Raw genomic sequence first — 20,848 nt, 5'->3', positions numbered from 1 at the left:
TAACCTGAACTGGCTGTTGAGTATGAATGGAGATTCACTGAGTGGAGGAGACAGTGGATGATATTCAAGGTAGTGAGAAAATGATTTAAAGAGTAAAAAGCTTTGAAGAGAGCATTCCATGTACATTAAGTAGTAGATGGTGGAGGTGAAATGGAAGCTGGAGGTTCCCCAGGAAAGAAAGAATTGGGGCCAAACTGTGAAGGGCATTAGATGCCATCTTAAAGACGTCTGATTTCTTTTAGCCTGTAGTCAACTGGGAGCCAGGCCTCTAGTATTTGAGGCCTCTAAACATGAGACACACTCAGATTTCTTTTTCTTAAGTAGCTCTGGCTCCAGATATGTGTTCAGTAAATTGTTGGCTAAAGATGAAAGCTGTTAATGGGAAAACCAAATGAGTAGGAGATTTTGAAAAGTTACATTGAGTTGGAACTGACAAGATCTGTTGACCAATCGGGTATAGGGATAGTAAAGAAGGACAATCATGAGGGTAACTCTTGAGTTTCCTAGTTGGGGAGATCTGATGATGGGAAATTAGGAGAGCATGTTTAGGTAAATGAAGAGTTAATGAAATGACTGCATATATTGAAAATAAGGGGCCCATAGAATATTCAAATTTAATTTGAAACAAGATATTACACCCAAGACACAGATTGAGGCCCTTTCCCCTCTGATTTTCACCATGAAAAGTAATTAATCATATAACACCAGCAAGTAAACAAGTAACCATTTTAATCCTGTAAGTGAAACCCTTTAAAACATCTTTGAGAAAGTTTCTAGAATAGTAAAACAAACAAAAAGTCATCTACACCAAGAATAGTCATATTTATATTCATATACTTTTTTTCTGAGGATGATTGGATTGTTATTCCCAGTTATTCACTTCCTTGTACTAGGATTGGAGATCACATTGTATGCTATGTAATTTTACAGTGTAAATGTAAAAGTATTCTTGGTGTACGTGTGGGTGGAGTGTGCCATTCCTAGTTTTCCTATCCCACTAAAATTGGGCTTGGCTATGAAATTTGCTTTGACTAATGGAATGTCAGTGGATATGATGTAAGCAGGAACTTCAATTGCTTGCATGATTTGGCTTGCTCTCTTGTACACCTGAGACCTGCCACAAAAGAAAATGCCCAGATATCTACTGTTCTATGGCCTAGATCACACCTGAAATTTATACGCTTGCCCTGACCCAGAGGAGCCTGGTATAGATCAGCCAAGTTACAGCCATGTGAGTGCAAAAATAAATAAAAGAGCAGTAGCTTCAGAGATTAAAAAAAAAAAAATTGTTATGCAGCATTATTACAGCAAGAGGTGATTAATGCACCCTTTCCTTTACTGCAAAGAACACGGTTTTTCTTTTTATTTTTCCCTAAGACTCTGGTTTTTGATAAAATCATAATCCTCTTGTCTTAACTTGCTTTCTAGATTATAGGGAGGTGATAACAAGGATTACCGTATCAGAAAGGAATTATTGATGAGTAAGAATATACAGAGAGGAGAAAACCATGATTGTTCAAATATTTTTAACATTAGGACACTCTAAACATATTTTATATGGATCTTCAATTCACAAAATGAACATAAGCCGGGAGATGTTGGTTGAAATAGGATTCTCAAGTAATTCTGAAGTCACCTCCACAGAACTTCAAGTATTGAAGAGATAGGACCAAAGAAGGGGCCCTTCCTGGGGAACATTAGCATTCAACTGACAGATGAGAAAGAAGCCAATAAAAATGACTGAAAATAAATGATAAGAGAGGTAGTTGTACAATGAGAAAAAGTGTTATAGAATTTCATGGAGAAAAGAGTAGAAGAGACTAGAGTAATAGATGGAGCATTAAAATATTATTCCCTCATAACTATTATTTCTACCTCAAGGATCCATCCCAAGATATAATCATCAGTATGGAAAAGGCTGTGTGCACAGATGACCTGATTATGTATCTGGATAATTTAAAAATATCCATAATTAACTATCAGAATCAAGAAATGAATTTTGCAAGGTTGCTGGATAGTCAACATTCAAAAAACAACTGTATTTCTATGTATGGGTAAAGAGATTAGACAATGACATCTTTTAAGTATTCTTTTTAAAAGTAGGAGCAAAATATCAAATATTGAAGAATACTTTTAATAAAATATTTAAAATGCCTCCATACAGAACACTTAAGTTGAAGATGATACAGTAAATGAGGGAAATATCATGTCCATGAATTAATCAATAAATTAAGGCTGTCAACTCTTTGCAAATTAATCAATGAGGTCACTGAATTTCCAATGAAAATACAAGCACCATTTCTGGTTAATTTTGATAAGTCCATTGTTAAATTTATTATGAAAATCAAAGGAATAAAAATAGCCAAGACAATCTTGAAGATAACATGCTATCCGCTTTTATGTATGTATGGGATGTTTAAAACTCAAAATAAGTCAATAACTAGAAATAATTATAGAACAAGAAAAAGATCTTAAATATAAACATATAATAACAAAAATATAAAATGCCTAGAATCCTGAAGAGTAAGTAATGAAAATATAAAATGCCTAGAATCCTGAAAAGTAAGTAATGAAAAGCTTTCTTGTAATGAAGCAAAAGAAGAAAGACAAAAAAATATGAGATAAAAAAGACACAAAAATAAATCTAGTAAGTTCAATTAATAGAAATGGGAACCACCAGGAGAAAACAGAAATGGGAGAGAATAAATCATTATTGAAAAAAAAGTAGAAAATATCCCCAAATTAAAGCAAGGCATAAGTTTCACAATTGAACAGGCCCACAGGGAGCCCTGGACAATGAAAGAGAAAACGTCCACATTAATATACTTATGAAATTTTAAAACACTGTGAATTGTGAGATTTTCAAAACTCTCAGAGAGTGAAAAGAAAAAAATCACTCTTTTAAACTTGCATCTGACTTCTCATTCAAAGCAATGGGTGCTACATAATAATGAAGCCATCTTTCCAGAGAAAAGAACTGTGGACAAGAATTTTTTACCCAATCAAACTCTCAATCAAGTATAAGGAAAATAATAGACATTTGAAAGCAAGAACTCAGACATTACCTCCATTAATGCTTTATTGGAAAATACTTGAGAATTTTGGTATGAATTTCACAAATAAAAATTCTAGTATGGAAAACGTAACTTTATAACTAAATCTTATTTTCTGACTCTGAATCCCCACCTACACTAATAGATAGTTGTTAACTGAATCTTTTACCTTTTGTTTTCTCATTCCATTCCAGTTATTCTTCATTTGGTATTTGTGTTTATGGTTCGGTAATACTCTCCGTCCTGGTCTGTCCAATGCTGGCTTAGTCCTAAACTGGCCTTTCATTTCAGATGTCAAATCTATTCTGTCTCTTTCCTCTGAGGGTCCACAGTCCCACCACAGGCTCCCAGCTGTCAGATCTATCCAACCACTCAGCATCTTCATTGTTCTCCTATCCATGGGGAAGAGTTGGCACTTTTGAACTCTAAAGCTGACATGCAGTATCCACGGACTCTTATGATACCCCAATACCCTTCTTGTTGCTATCCCTGGAAGTTAGCCAAATACCAGAGTTCCATTCAGAGAAGGTGAGTATCCCCTCAATTCTCAGATTCCTTGGGAAATTCAGGGAGACTGCTGTGCCTCTGCTCTATTCCAATCTAGCCTGAGATTAGGAGATACTTAAGCAGTGGCCATTGGGGTGATGGCGGAACTCTAAGGTTCACCCTTGTGAAGCATCAGGATGGCAGCCAGACTCTAGGCCCACCCTCCTCAAGCATCAGGGTGGCGGCTGGACTCTTTGTAATCTCCAGGGCACAAATTCAACCCTCTTAGAACAGTGGGCTGGTGGCCAGACTCTCCCAATCCCTGGGGAATGTGGTCCACCCTCTCTGAAGACTGGATGACAGCACTCTTCCCGAACAACAGGGTAGCCAAGCTCTCCTCAATCCCAGGTATCTGAGAACCCTGGGGTGGTAACACTCTTTCTGAATGATGGGTGGAAGGCCCACTTCCTACAGCGCTGGGGCAAACTCACCCTGTCCACATACATTGGTGGGCCTGCTCTCTCAGCCTGAGAAGATGTCTTTACTCCAGACCTCCGCTTCCATAGTTCTTCCTTTGAAGTTGTTTATCCTTCAATCTGTCCCTTTTAGTCCAGGCTGGCAGTGATTCTGTTTATAAAGATCTCGCAAAAAAGTGTCAGTTTCACTGTTGTACACAGGGGTCCCAACCATCAGACAGTAGGACCTTTCACAAATTCTTTTTGGATAACTGCATTTCCAAACCTGACTTGTACTGAAATGCTTGACTGGTTCCATGTTCAGTTAAATTCTCACATGGAGCACTATTCTCTGGGAACTCATTTTCCAGAAGTTCAGAATTTTCTAAACCATCAGTTTCTGGTTTCTTTATATCCAGAAGTTCAGTTCTCAGGTATCCCTATCCTCTCGCATTTTACAATAAACTGCAAGAAGAAGCCAGGTTGCACTTTGCAGATTTAGTTTGGAAACCTCCTCAGCTGAATATTCAAACTTGTAACTTTCAAATTCTGCCTTCTATCCAACACCAGGACTCAATTTTGCCAAATTCTCTGCCATTTAAAAACAAGGATTGCCTTTCTTACAGTTTGCAATGATCCCCTTGGAAGTACCTTTAGCATCTGTATTTCTACCAACAGTCTCTTCAAAGCAATTTAGGCCTTTCCTGTCAAGCACCTCACAATTTTTTCTGCATATCAATCAATAAGCCATTTCCATATATTTGGTATTTGCCATAAAACAGAACCCCACTTTCCTGGTACCAAAATTGGTTTTAGTTCGCTAAAGCTGCTGAAATGCAATATGCCAGAAAAAGTCTGACTTTTTAACAATAGGAATTTATTAGTTTACAACCTTACAGTTCTGAGGCTGTGAAAATGTCCAAATTGAGCCATCATCAAGATACCTTCTTCCTGAAGACAGGTTGCTGGCGATCCTAGACTCCTCTGTCTGATTGCAAGGCACTGAGTGGCAAATGCTGATCTCTCCCTTCTTTTCCAGGTTTCATTGCTTACAGCTTCTGGCTTCCATGGCTTTCTCTCTCAGTTTCTGTGTCTTTCTCTCTGAATTTCATCCTCTTATAAAGGACTCCAGTAAGAAGATTAAGAACCACCCTGCAAAAGGTGAGTCACATCCTATCTTAAGATCCTACTCACCAAAAGATCCTACTTACAATGGGTCCATACCCACAGGAATGAATAAATTTTAAGAAAATACTTTTCTGAGGTCCATAATGCCTCCAAACCATCACACTCAGCATTAAACAGTATTTGAGGAATGCCAATGTTGTTTATATATTTCCAACTTTTAAAATCAACCTATAGACAAAAACTGTAAGAACTGGTGGTGGTTACAGGAAGAATGTAAACATAAAGGAGATTGAAAATATAAATACAAAAGTTCACCTGACAAAAAGTAAGCCACAGGAAGAAGGAAAAGTTGAGAAAGTGAGTAAGAGTATTAATATTTTGTCTTAGAAAGTGAAGAGTATAGATTATGTTGAAAACAAGAAGTGAACTTTTAAATAAATTATTTTAAATTCTAAAAGTATTCAACAGGAGAAAAGGACTAAAAATATAAATAAGAAATATAAGAAGGAGGGGCAAGGGAAGATAGGGGAATTAAGTGGGACAGATTCTCAACTTCCACATCAGGGGTCAATGATATTGTTTTAAAGTTGATTAGCACATTCCTAGCATTACAGAATAACTTCCTCAAAGAAAAAGAATGAAAAACCAACAGTTGTGAGCTGCCTCTAAGATTTGGAGCAGAGTTAGGGTATGAAAAGGCAAAGATGCTACTTTTTATCATAACTCTCTTATGAGATTGTTATTTATTTAGAAAAATGATTTTTAAAACACTGATGCAGAATTCATTTCCCATAAAACTACCAAACACACACATATAATAGCAAGAAATAATGAATAAAATTTCACTTAAAAAACTAAGTACCTAAAATGGAATGAGGAAAAGCCATCATCAGGCCAGTGAATTAACTCAAATACTCAAATTTAAGAGACATTATAGGAAAAATTAAAGTTGGTGTTGAATACTGAGGAAAAAAGAAAGTATTCAATAGCAGAATAGTATTTGTTAAATACAAATGACCTATTATATTTAATATATTTAGAAAATAAAATTTTACATATTTATTGTCAGATATTACTTATGACATCTGAGTGCAGCTTGTAATATTTTCCTGCCTTCTCTAACTTTATTATGTTTCAAAAATGAGGGAGAAGAAACACACATTTGTTGAACACTTACCAGCTAAGTGTTTAATCTATGTTTCCATTTGTTCTTTCTGAAGAATAAAAATTAGTATAATTTGCTACCATGTTGCCTCTAAAGAAATAACACTAAGAGAATTTATCTGGAGTAATACAGTTAGTAAATGATGGAGCAAGGGGATTTTTTTTTATTCAAAGCCACTTCTATTATATTACACTCCTATAATTTTTGTGATCATTAATCTTAGTGACTATGTTTTCTGGTCTACTAAATTGCAGTATTAAAGTATTAATTTAAAAATATATACATAGCTGCATTAGATTTACCCAGATCTTTTTTAGCTTCTGTGGGGACAGAATAATGCCCCCCACCCCCACCCACCCCAAGATGTCCTAATCCTTGGTACCTGTATGTTACCTTACAGGGTAAAGGGACTTTGCAGATGTGATTAAATTAAGGATCTTATAATAGGGAGATTATCCTAGATTATGTGGGTGGGCCCAATGTCATCTTGAGGGTCCTTAAAAGATGGAAGAGGGAGGCAGAAGAGTCAAAGAAGGAGACATGATAACAAGCAAAGGGTGGAGTGGTGTAATTGCTGTCTTTGAAGATGGAAGAAGAGACCATGAGCCAAGGACTGCAGGTGGCTTCTAGAAGCTGGGGAAGGTAAGAAGACGGACTCTCCTTCAGAGTCTGAAGCAGGAAAGCAGCCTTGCTGACATCTTGATTTTCAGCCCAGTGAAACCCACTTTGGACTGCTAACCTTCCGCACAGTAAGATAATAAATTTCTGTTGCTTCAAGCCACTATATTTGTGGTAATTTGTTGCAGCAGCAATAGGAAACCAACACAGAATCTGAATTAGAATCAGAAAGACATAGGCTGAAATCATGTCTCTGATGTCTGAGGTTGGGCAAGATTCCTAATCTCTATGATCCTCTGTTTATCTGTATAGCTGAAATTATTTTAAAAACAGCCATTCAAAAAACTGTGATGATAATTATTGGCAATAAGGGCTCATTCAACAGTAGGTTTTATTGCTACATACTAATTATAGTGGGAAGCAGGAGTTTAGAAGTATAGGAGGAAGAAATTAAATTAAATTTGTAAGAGAAAATGTTCACATTGTATTTTGCTTCTAAACCCCCAAAGCTACCTAGCCAGTGATTCTTCCTAACATATTGCCTACAAGTTGAAATATGAAGGGGGAAAACTACTCCAATATTGAAACCACTTCATGATTTTAGCTCATTCACTGAACTCCTTTAATATCTAGCCTCTTTGGAGAAGAGGCAATATCCTTGACTGGCTATAAATTTATGAGTGTAGTTGCTTTTATGGCTCTGAATGTAATAGAACCTAAGTAAATACTGATAAGTTCGCTATTCTTCTGAGAAGTTTCCACCCACATAATACTGTCCTATCATTGGAAATCCCCACAGTTTTGATAAGAGTGAAGGCAAGAAGTCTTTCATATATAACAGTTGTCAATTGGAATCAGAACAGCATTCATCATTTTACTTGGAAAGGCTATGGGTTTTTTAAAACCCACTTGAAGCGTATATAATGAAATTTTACCTTTATTGTCTTTTGAGCACCTTCTGCTGGTTTGGGAGGTTGATGTCGACTTTCACGTTTATTTATTTATTTATTTTTAGCAGACTTTAACAAGTTTTGTATTTATAGATTAAATGGTAAATTGAATTAAAAGAAATACGTATTTTCTGTCATCACCATCTCCCCACATAAATAGACCATGTTTGAAACCTATGTCCATCCTTTCAGTATAGGGATAGGTACTGTCTTCATTAATTAATTTTGCAGGACTCTATATTAACTTTTTCAAACCACTTAGTTACCAGGTATTTACAGGAACACTTTGTGTATACTGCATTTAAAGAGATTTTTTCCTCAGATGCTCTGTATTGATTTTAAGCTTTCTGTGTACTAAATCATAGAATGGCACAAGTTAATTAGTATCCACAAGGAAGGCCTCACAACTGGGCAGATTCTCACTGAAAACCACGATCACTATAAACAGTATAAAATGTGACTAAAGAAAAATGATGATTTGCTATATAACTCCCCTATCCCATGGGTTATAATTTGTCCTTGATATATGAATCACTTTAAGACAGTCAACTTTTGTCACTTGAAAAGTAACACTTTAGGGAACCATTATTGAGATTGACCAAAAAAGAATCTTGCAGATCTTACATGGCTTGTTTTGCTTTGACTATGAGAAAACTTTTGCTTTGGGAGTTTCTTTTTTATTGGGAAGGGGGGTGGTTTGGCACAGGGATAGTTCCTTATTTGGAATTTCAGACATTACCTAACAGAAAAGGCCTTACATCTTATACAAATCTGGTATATGCTCACTAAATTCTTGTTGTTTGATTTAAATATATATACACACACATATATGCTTTTGAATTCACAGTCCAGAAATGGGGAGCTTTTCTAAACTGCTAGCATTCTGGAGGCAAGTGCCTTGCCAAGCTGTCATCAAGCTACCAGTGTCTGGGTCACACTGGGTATGGATAAACATCTATATGATCAATTGCATAAATGAACAACTTTTTCTGAATGAACACATAAATGAATTAGTTACTTGATTTCACATGAGGACAGAATAGCGTTTATTCCTTGTTAATATGAAGACAAAATTTACAGGTCGTTTACAAAAACTACTACATGAGCAACATTATGAAGTCATTACTAGAATCAATATTTTATTATCTGCAATCCTATCACCTAACAAATTGACAATCCCTCTTTTTCATGCTCCTATTAAATTCCTAACCATATTTTACATAATTCATTTGTTTAATCCAGAAAAATCGCTGTTTTTTAATATATAATGAGTATAAAATTCTGCATATAAATTAGGCTTCATATTTTTGACAGACCACAGTGATGTCTTCTTCCTAATAACCTATGACACTTCTTGAATATCATACTGACCAGAGGTGCAGCCACATGCTGCTTTGTGACACTTTTGATATTACTGTTTTAGCCTGTCTTCTATTCAATTTTGTTTATATGCTATTTACCTAGCTTGAATGAAGCTGCTTCCTACCAAGGAATAGGGGTTGTCTCTCTATATAATCACACTCTGCCTAGGAGAATTAGATAGATAGATAGACAGATAGATAGATAGATAGATAGACAGACAGATAGATACAGAGGCAGATAAACATCTTTTGAAAGAATGTCAAATGAAAGTGGTGCCCACATTTACCCATAAATAAAAGGGAAAATTTAAAAATAACTAATATTTTAAATTGTTGTACTGTGAATATAACTACAGTAACTTGTTTCATAATCTTTACCACCTAAAATAAGGACCATTACCATCCCTTTACAAAACACACTTTTAAAGAAAATAAGCATATTTTCTATTAGTATCCTATTCATTAAATACTAGTTAAAATATCAGATAGTCATTAGGAAAATAAAACAGATCCGGAGGGGTTATCATTATTCTTTTTAGCTTTCCCATTCAATTTAAAAAGCATTTGTGAGATGAGAATTGTTTTCTTAACCTTGACCTTTTAGATACTGAAGCAACATGAACTACGCCCCTGAATGCCAACCTGTAAGTAGAGGCTATTGCTTCTTCCCGTGAGGGTGTAAATTCAGTTCAATAAATGCATCACATTTTGTACCAGGCATTTAGAAAACAAAGAAATGAGTAAGACACAATTCCCACCTTCAAGGTATTTACAGGATAATCAGGGAATTTTTACATTTTTTTTTAGTAGAAATCATGAACATTTGGTTCTACTTTCTTTTGGAAAAATGAAGCCATTGAAGAAACAAGTCTCCTTGTTCTCAGGGTTTCCCTAATTTTGGCAGCTTTCCTCAGTGAAAAAATAGATCAAGGGTAGCCCATTAAATATAAACTAACAGTGGTCTCCTTTCTTCCTTCCTTATCCATCTTCTTAGTTGGGTTTTATGTTTTCCTCCCATCCTTAAGCCAAGACTTAGTCTTTAACTCTGTCTTGTTACTCTATGTACATATTAATTCAGTGCTCTTATGCATAATAGGGGAAGCTACTATTATTATTATCTTCCAAATCTATGTATTAATCCTAACCACCTACTCATCTCACTACTACTACTACCATTATAAATATGTATCTATTTTTGTTTATATTTGTTTAGCTATATTTAAAGATATGCACATACCTGTATGTATATATATTTGCATATATACACACATATACATATTTGTAAATATGTATACACATGTGCATGTATATATAATACATATATTTTTAATGTAACGGTTTCTTCATTCTACACACTGCATCTTTCACTAACTCATTTTGACAATACTTTGGAAATGAGAATTTAATTTCTGGAGCAGTAACAGCAAGTTTTTATTTTCTTCAAAATTTCTACTACTATTGAACAACCTTTCCTTACCATGGTCACTCCTCTCTCACTTAGTCCATCATCTCATTTTAAGGCCTTGGACGCAGCTGGGAGATCATGCAGGCCCCAGTGGAGCTGCTGGCGTCCATGGCGTCAGGCCCACCTCCGAAACTCACACACCTCAGTTTGATTCAGCCACCAACCTAATAACCACAGTTGCTCGTTCCAAATCTCTTCCCAGCAGATGAGGCCCTGACTCCATCAGAACTTAGATCTCACCTTCCCACCTCCAGAAGGGACTCCACCTCTACTCGATGGCAATGCTCTTGTGAGGAAATACCCCTTTGCTGAGCAAGCCCTGAGCAGCCAGCCCCGCCCCGCACCCGCACAGAGATGTCCCATGTGCCTTTGCGGAGGTGCACGGAAGAGGAAACTATCAGAGTCAAAGCGACACATCAGGCCCCTCGGAAGTTTCAACCGCCCTCAGATACTACCTCCCTTCTCAAATACGTAATAGTAAACTCTAGGAGAATGGCTTTAGAGTCACATAGAGCCAGGTTTTAATTCTCTTTAAAGAGGCTGACAACTTTATTCTCGTGACTTAAATAACAGACCTAGAAATATTTCCCTCGGGTATAGAGAGGGATACGCATAAAGTTTGTGGACCATGGCGGGCAGTAACTTCCCTTCTGTCTTAATACCAAGACAGAGGATCCCAGGAAGCGACCTGAGACGTCAAGGCACCATATGATTGTGCCAAATGTGGCGGTGGGGGGGGATAGGAAGTTGATACTTATCCTCATCTTCTGGCTTTCTCTTAGATTATGTGACATGAAAGAGATATGGTTCTTGTTCATGAAAACATATACATGGTCCTCTTTATAACTCACCTGAAGTATCAATTCTTCAGATACTTAGTAAATGATTGGATTAATCAATTAGTCGATGAATCTGTTCTGGGTATATCAGAGTATCAAGAGACTTGGTAAAAATTTAAACAATTTAACTAGTCAAAATAGATTGTTTCTTTATTCTATGTGGTTTTTATACAGTGTTAATTTTATTGTCTTCAGAATACTAGGAATAAGCTTCAGTTAACATCTTGGTGAGAACTGTCATACTTTCTAAGGCAATAATTCGGTCAATTTTTTATGTTCCATTTTAAAATAAAAGGCATTGGGTCTAAAAATAGTCCAAATAAAACACAATATCAGACATAAATTTGAACTGAAAACTAAGTAAGCCAATAAAACACAGAGTTATGTTTTATCAGAGAACTATACTTGAGAAAATAAGTAGGTCATTTTTTAAACATCTCAAGCACATGAATCAGCAATTCTTGTGATATTCCCCTAATTCTCTTCTTGAATTGTAATATGTCTCAGAATAAATGCAGAAATGGAGGGTAAGCATTTAGAAACTTCAATAGATCTGACTTTGCTGCATTATCCATGCCCTGGATCAGTGACTTCACCTCATTTAATAGGGCTTCACCTGTTTGGTTGTAAAACGCACTTTGACAAAACCACATACTAGTCATGCACAGTAGAACCATGATATTTTTATGATTAGATTGGCAACCTTAATATAAAAGTGTATAAAAATCTCATAAATATGAGCACATTTGTGAAAGAAAGAAAGAAAAATAGAAAACTACATATATATCTGCTATTCACCACAAAAAGAAACAAGTTGGTTATATACAAAAGGCATATAGGGAGCAGAAGGGATACAGGAGGACATTTGACTTCTGTAAGTAATCCTTTTTTTGCTATGATTTTCTTTTGAAAACATACCGCACATATTCAAAACATCAAATTAAATCATTAAAAAATGAGAAGCAGAGAAAATTAAAAAAACCTTAAAAGCAAGCTAACACAAGTGCAACTAAATTACATTTCAAATGTATATCATAGCCACAGGAAGGGAGAGCGCGAGGGAGGGAGGGAAGGAAGGAAGCGAGGAAGGAAGCGAGGAAGGAAGCAAGGAAGGAAGGAAGGAAGGACGGGCTAATCCAAGTTACTTAGGCATCCATTATTTACCTCTATTACCCTCAGTCTGGGGGAGTGTGGGATGTTGTGGAGGGAGGACAAAGTACAAACAACTCCTGAACTCATTTTAATAGGTTTGTTTATTACAGTGCTGTAGGAAAAGCAATGCATTTTTCTGAACCATTTGAGGGTAACAACATCATAGCTCTTTACCCCTTAAATACTTAAGTGTATAATTCCTAAGAATAGAAATATTTTCTTAGATAACCAAGGTGCAGTTATCAATTTCATAAATTTACATTGATACAATGTTTTTATCAATCTACCGTCTATATTCAAATTTTTCAGTTGATTTCATAATGTCCTTTATGGCTTTTTTTTTTCCCCCTCCAGCAGAAGATCAGTCTGGGGTAACACACTTCAGGTAGTTTTTATGTCTCTTTATCTTTTTTTAATCTGGAACATTTCCACAACCGTACTTTGTCTTCTGTGACACTGGACACTTTTGAAGAATATAGACTCCTCTCCACCCCCATCTTTTTTGTTTGTCTGATGACATTCAGAAAAACAAAGTATAGATAGATAGATGATAGATAGAGATGGATGGAGAGCTAGCTGGCTAGCTAGATAGGACAAAAAATAAAGCATAAGGGATAAAATGTTAACAAGTGAATCTGGATATAGAGTATTTTATAGTACTATTGTTATTTTTGTAAGTTGAATTTATGTCCAAATATGTATTTTTAATAAGTGAATATACAGAGCTTGCTGAAACTGTTTTAAAATTCCTTATTGCATTCCTGTGAGATTAACTAACAAAACACAGGAACAATTTAAATATACATTATTCCTTATGTGTAGTCATAAATTCTATCAAACTTAGATACATCAAACAAGCAAGAAGCAAGCTCAATCTGTCACATTAGAAACTCTATTTATATACATTATGATTATTCAAAGCATCCCCATTGGCAGAATTATCTCATTCAACATTTTTTATGCTTTTTTTTTTTTTTGTCATTTTGCAGAATGACAAAAAGTTGCAAGGCTAATAGTGATTCTTCTTTATTACTTGCTTATAACATTCCTGATGAACAATCTGCAGAGTTTCCTAATTTTCTTTTTTCTGTACTGTTACTTCTGTTGTTATATTAAATGTAATTTAATTTATTTTTTCTAGAAATGTATTGTGACATTTCATTTTATAATAATTCATTTGGATTGTAATTTACAAATGTTGGAAATAAAAATAAATACTGGTCCTTTGTCATGGATAGTTTGAGAAGCATTGCTCTGAGTTATACTCAGTGGTGGAACTGCTGGGTCATAGTGATATTGCTTAACTTTACCATTAAGTCCAAATAGTTTTCTAAAGTGACTGTGCAAAGATATACTTTCACCTGTAAGGCAGTACTGTTGCTCACTTATGCTGATATTGTCATGTATATTTGATTCCTGGAAATTTCATAGGTGGAAATAATGCTGTAGTTTAAGTTTGCCTTTCTCTTATTACAGCTTAATGCAAGCAAGTTTACAGATATTTATTGGCTATTCTAATTTATTTTCTGCAACATACCTATGCATGCCTTTTCCCCATTTTTCTATTGATTGTTTATCTTTTTCTTATTAACTGACACCAACTTTTTATATATTCCAGATTCTACACATTGTTGGTGATAGGCAATACAAATATTTTCTTCTAGTTTATGGACTGTCATTTTGCTCTTTTATGGTGCTTTTCAATGGACAGAGTCTTAATTTTAATGAAATGAAATTTATCAATCTATCTCTTTATTGGCTCTGCTTCTTTTTTCAAACTAAATCCTTTCATGGAAAGAGATCAACAAGATATTCTCTTAGGTGTTATTTCAAATTCAATTTATTAATCCAATTTGATTTGATTTTTATGTTAACTGTGAAGTGAAATCCAGTTTTCTCTTTTCCATATTAAGCACCAATTTTCCTAACACCTTTTATCCAGTGGTCTTTCTTTTCCCCACTGATCTGCAATGTTGGCTCAAAGAACAATGTTCCATATATGTATGGGTTGTTTATAAGCCAAGCATTCTGCTCTAGCAATCTATTCCAAAACTAATAACACACTCTAATAAATATAATAGGTTTAAAATAGATCTTGATATCTGATAGTGCAAGAGCTCCTTCCCTGTACTACTTTTTCAGGAGTGAATCAGCAATTCTTGTGCCTTTGACCTATTACTTAAATTTTTAAATGAGTTACTCAATTTTCAGGAAAATTCTTGTTGAGACTTGATAGGAATTGCCTTGAATCATAGACCAGTTTGAGGAAAATTGTCATTTTAAAAATATTGTCTTCTTATCTATACAAGTTATAAAGTATAATATAATGTATTATGTTTCTCCATTTACTTAGGTGCCTTTTAATGTTTTTCAATACAATTTTATAATTTTTCACTTAAAAATATTTTACTTTTATTTAATTATTATCACAGACCTTATAATTTTTGTTGCTATTATAAGGGAAAACTTTTCTAATGTAAAATATAAACTACTTTTTATTAATATACAAAAATTAAATTGCATTTTGATTTTGATTTTATAATAAAAATCACTAATCATTCATCTATAGATTTTTTCTCAATAAAAAATATATCATCTATAATGACTTAAAATTTCTTTCCTCTCAAAGCTTAATTATTTTTATTTCTTTATCTTTTCTTATTGTCCTGGCTATGATCTATAGTATAATGTTAAATTGATACAGTGAAAACAAGCATCTTTGATTTATTCTTGATTTTAATGTTTCACCATGGAGTGAGATGCCTGCTAAAAATTTTAATAGTTACGTTTTATCTTGTTAAAGATGATCCCTTGAATTCTTGGTTTGTTAAACTTTTTAACAAAAATATAATCAGATATTGAATTTTGTAAGTGTTTTTTTCTTTAATTATAAGATTATCTTATAGATTGTACCTTTGAACTATTAATATGGTGAATACATTAATAGATTTCTAATGTTGAATTGACTCTGAATTCCTATTAAAAAACCCCAAATTAATGAGGATGTAATGTTTTTTAAAAGCAAACCTGGATTTGTTGTGCTAATATTTTGTATGTTTTTTTTGTATCCATGCTCATGATTCAGGTTGGCCTGGTATTTTTGCTTTCTTGGATTATGCTTTTGGTTTTGGTATTGTAGTAGATTGAATTGTGTACCTCAATGTAGACATGTTCTTAATCTTATTCCATATTCCTCGGGTGTGACCCTATTATAAAAAAGGATCTCTTAAAAGTGTTATTTTAAATAAGGTGTGGCCCAATTGAATGAAGTTTAATAAAGAAAAAGAAGCCTGAAGCCAAAGTCAGAGAAAATCACAGGGAAGAGAATTTGGAAATCACTGGGAACCAGGAAGAGAAAGGAGAGGGCATCACATGTGACACCAGCCAAGGAACCCCAATGATTGCTGGCAGCCAGTGCCAGAATGTTCTAGACTTTGGGGAGAAAGCATTGCCTTGCTGACACCTCTTTTTTGGACTTCTCCTTGTCTCAAAATCATGAGCCAATAAATTCACATTGTTTTAGCCAACACACTGTGTGGTATTTGTCACAGTAGCTCAGGAAAATGAAGACAGGGATCAAGCTTATGAAAGCTTCTTTAAAAAGTTGTGCATTTTCCCAAGTCTTCTATGTTGTTAAAGTATTCATGTAAGATTCAAATTCTGTGCTCCTTAATTATCTAAATGCACCTGAAAATTCCTCTGGACTTTTTTGACTATTGATACAATACTCCTTATTGATTACTAAGATTTTTTCCTTATTGGCTACTAAGATTTTTTGTTTCTTCATGTCAGTTTTGGTAATTTATGTCTTTTAAGGATATGATTATTTTTTCCAATATTTTAAGGGAATAGCTATAAGAATATTCATGATGACCTTATGTTATCATTGTAATAGCTACTGCATCATAGTTATATCCCACCTTTATTATCTAATTTGTGTGTGGGTGTGTAGGTATGTGTTTTAGCAATACTGTTTCTTTTCTTTGTTTTACTTGAGTCCCTTGTAAGGGGTCTGCAAAATTCTGGGTTGTGTTTTTTTCACTCTTTATTTTTCATTCACTATTGTATATTTGTTTTCATGTTCATTAATTTCTTATTATTATAATAAAAACAATAGATTCCTTCTATCTCTTAAGGTTTTTTCCTTGTTCTGTTTCTAACTTCCTCAGTTTTTTTTTTTTTTTTTAATCTATTTAAGCATATTAAGACTTTAAATTTCCCTTTTGGTTCTACGTCAGTGGTATCCCAAAAGTTCGAATATGTGCCTTGTTCATGTCACTCAATTTCAATTTTTTTTCCATTTATAACACCTAGAGTAATTACAATTATTGAATTGACGCCTACCATTCCTCTAGCTGAATCTTCCATGAATATGGTGTTACCTAGCCCATTACTGTCCCTAAGAAGCAGTGAAACATATCAGAAATAAAAGCATGTATATAAGGCAACTATAAAGCATCACTCGAATAAAGAAAGAAAGCATTGACAGTCCCTGAAATCCTCCTTTGTGCCTCTCTCCAATCATATACCCATTGCCATATATATACTGGCATAATAATTAAGCATTATCCTGAGGCTTTGATAATTATTTCTCTTTATAGAAAAAAATAATATTAATATTTAGGTATTATGTAAGCAAAAAGTGTTCAGATTTTCTAAGTTTTTAAATTACATAAAAGGAATTGCTATGGATTGAACTGTGCCCCCAAACATGCTCAAGTCCTAACTCCCATTCCTGTCAATGTAAACTCATTAGTAAACAGGATCTTTGAAGATGTTATTGGTTAAGATGAGGCAAAGCTGGATTGAAGTGGGCCCTGATCTGAAATGACCAGAGACCTTATAAGGATAAGAAATCTGGACAAAGATGACTGATGCAGAGAGAGAGAAAGAGAAAGAGACAACCATGTGACAAAGGCAAAGACTGAGCCATGGATGACTTCCAAAAAATCATGGCCCTGATGACACAGTGGTTTCAAACTTCTAGCCTCCAGAAACAAGACAATAATTTCCTGTTGTTTAAGCCATTTAGTCTGTGGTCCTTTGTGACAGCAGCCCTGGCAAACTAAGACAGGAATCACACTTAATATATCCTTATCTGACTTGCTTCTTTCACCCAATGTTACGTTTCTGAGATTACACCATATAATGGATGGATGTACCTCTAGTTCATTCTTTCTACCATATAGTATTCCACTATAGTAATAAAAAACGTTTTATTCACTTTACTATCAAAGGACATTGGTATTTGTTGGTTTCTATGGTTAGAAACGATGTTGCTTTATTTTTGTTCAAGACCCCTGCTATAATTGTGCAAGACTTGTCTAGGGTACACATCTGGAAAAGAACTCTTGGCTTAAAGTACTGCACAAACCTTCAGTGTGCACATAAATTATTAAAGTATAAGCTATTTTATGTACTATACACATGTATATATTAATATGACTATTATATAAATTTATTTTATAAATGAAATGCTGCTATTATACACCCCTGCTATTATCTAAATCAAAGACGCATACATTTAAAAATTTAACCCATGTCCTTAATGTATTCATTCATTCAACAACTATGTATTAAGGTACCCTCCATGTGTCAGGTACTAACAGAATGCTAAAATAGTCTTACTTTTTTTACCCTTATTCCTATAGGTGATTAGAGTCTGGACATGTCTTAGACATTGAACAACCCAGTCCTCAACACAGAACTTCAAAGTTAGGCTTCATTCTGGGACTAAGAACCATACTGGGATCATGAATTAGAAAATATCTGGAAATACCAATAAATACTATGTTGTAACTATTGATAATACTGTTTTAAAAAGATCACTTATTTTTGTTCCAGTTCTTACTTAATATAATATCTTTGAACATTAATTTTAAAACTAACTTTTTTCCAAAAGTAAAATAACAAATAATAATATGGAAATGAACACAGAAATTTATAATTTTGAAACCTGATTTTAGCCTTGCTTTAAAAAAAAATCATTGCATTTTCTCCCCTATTCCATCTTCACCATCAGGCCTAGGAATGGCCTTACCTGATAGAGTTTTAACAAGAGACTATAACACTCCCAAATACTAAAATAAACATTAATATTGTTCCAGTGTCAGGAAGTTCCATGTACGTAGCCAATCATTACCACTTCCCATCTTACTCTTTTCACTAAACATCTTTTATCTTCCAATAAATAAGAATTATAATAATGGAAACATTGTCTGGTCTGCACCTCAAGCATATTACTAAGATTCAAACTGTGGCTATAATTTAGGTGTCCCAGAAAGACGATATTTATTGCTGGCACACTAACAAATAAAAGCTGCTTGATGACTATGCATGAGGCACTGTGTTGAAGGAATTTTTTGAGCTTACTTCCTGGTTCAGAGGTATGAGAGAGGATATAAAAGAATCATCAGATTAATCTAGAGAAAATTTTGCTGTAAGATAATCAGAATAGATAATTTATAAGAAGAGTTTACATTCTTTAAAAGTTACTGTTCCCATACCCTTACTTAAATAAAAAGTATGTTTTCAAAATCATGTTCAGTAATGCACAGTAAAGCACAGGACTGTGTGGGAGTGCGTGTCTGCTGTGCTCACCTGAACGATTTACATAAACTCCAGGATACACACAGTGCCAGGGTAAAGTGTTTTTGAATTCATTACCATAAACTAATGCCTACCTGTCAGTCAACAAGTGTATTCAGTACTCTGTAAGTGTGAACTGATACACAAAGTGCAAGGGGGAAACAGATGGGTGAAGATGTCCTAGTTCTAGGCAGACATAAAGGTACAATAAAAATCCATGAGGAGTAGAAGAGTGCTTATCGCCAAAATAATGATAATAAAAATAATGAAAGGCTGACACTATGGGAATATGTTTATGTGAACAAATAGATACATAGTTGCATGTATGGAAAAGTCAGGCAGAAATAAAGGGAAGGATCAAAGGCAGTTGGAATTTGTTAAGTTTTGGCATATACGAAAGACCGAGTTTCTAGACTCAACTCTGCTACCCCTTTCCTAAATTGTTATTTACTCTCTCCCTTTTTGTAAGGCAGATATAATAGTCTCATCAATTTACAATATGGAAATATTTCTAGCAGTATTTTAAATAGGTTTCATACTGTTAAAAATACAATATTAGCTAAACATATGTATCCCCTATGACCCAGCAACTCCTCTCTTGGAAATATATCTATCGGAAATGAGGGCTTAGGAAAGGCAAATGACTTTTAAAAGTAGGGTGATAGCAGCTTTACTTGAAATAGCCCCAAATTGGAAACAACCCAAATGTCTATCAACAGTAGAGTGGGTAAATTAATTATGGTATATTCATCCAATGACATGTTACAGAGCATGAGAACGAACAGGAAATGATATGAACAACAACACGATTAAACAGGCAAAGTTAATCTGCCTGCATGGGGGTCCAATGGTTACTTCTAGGGAGATGGAAATACTCTATTTGGGGCAGATATGGTTACGTGAGTATATACAGGTGTAAAAATTCAAGTGTATGTTTAAGACTAGTAAATGCTACGTAAGCTGCAACTCAATAAAACCTCTAATTAAAAACAAAATTAAGAACATACAACAATGTGTCAAAAGCCAGAAAAAGGTTGACTCACTTACTAAATTAACTTCTAGAAATTAATGTTAGGGAAATGAATCAACTCTTTAAAATAAAAAGCTCAGTTCATAGAAACACATTCATTAAAAAAATTATAAATACTAGGGAATAATTTAAATCACCCAGTACAACAGGAAAATGGTTACGCACATTGCTATTTCAATTTAACAGAAATTTTATGCAATATTAAAAAAAAATAGTTCTAAAAATCGCGCTAATAAGATAAAAAAAAGTTAATTCAATAATTGAAGAAATAGAACTAGAAATATTCATGGTGAATAAATATAAAACATATGCATAAAGAAAAACATATGCATGCCCACAAACACTCATATATAAGAGAATGGACAGAAGTGCACAAAAATGAAGTGTGTGTGTGTCTGTGTGTGTTGGATTGAGAGTCATTTTTAAAAACTTCCTTGAATATTATTAAAATTCTGCTCTTATAATTAAGAACAGACACAAAAATACTGAGAGTTCCAAATGCTTATTAATATAAAGTATTGTCAAAGTGCTTCTGAACTGAATTGGGACATATCTAAG

General features: G+C 34.2%; 1 protein-coding gene across 3 annotated transcripts in view; it reads right to left on the bottom strand.

The window, feature by feature from the left end:
* Positions 1-20,848, bottom strand: part of HNF4G (hepatocyte nuclear factor 4 gamma) — a 129,781-nt gene that overhangs the window by 90,645 nt on the left and 18,288 nt on the right. Inside the window, exon 1 of one of the 3 annotated variants that reach the window (XM_037802809.1) lies at positions 4,939-5,029. The exons of 1 other annotated variant lie outside the window; for it this stretch is intronic. The gene's annotated coding sequence lies outside the window, so the exon portion shown is untranslated. Of the gene's footprint in view, positions 1-4,030; positions 4,149-4,938; positions 5,030-20,848 lie in introns of those variants that run through there. One more of the 3 variants, XM_037802810.1, reaches the window with a different exon arrangement.

This window comes from Choloepus didactylus, chromosome 14 (genome assembly GCF_015220235.1).
Source record: "Choloepus didactylus isolate mChoDid1 chromosome 14, mChoDid1.pri, whole genome shotgun sequence".
NCBI lineage: Eukaryota > Metazoa > Chordata > Mammalia > Pilosa > Megalonychidae > Choloepus > Choloepus didactylus.
Note: the sequence above shows the minus strand (reverse complement) of the source record. Positions and strands in the feature narration are given on the sequence as shown.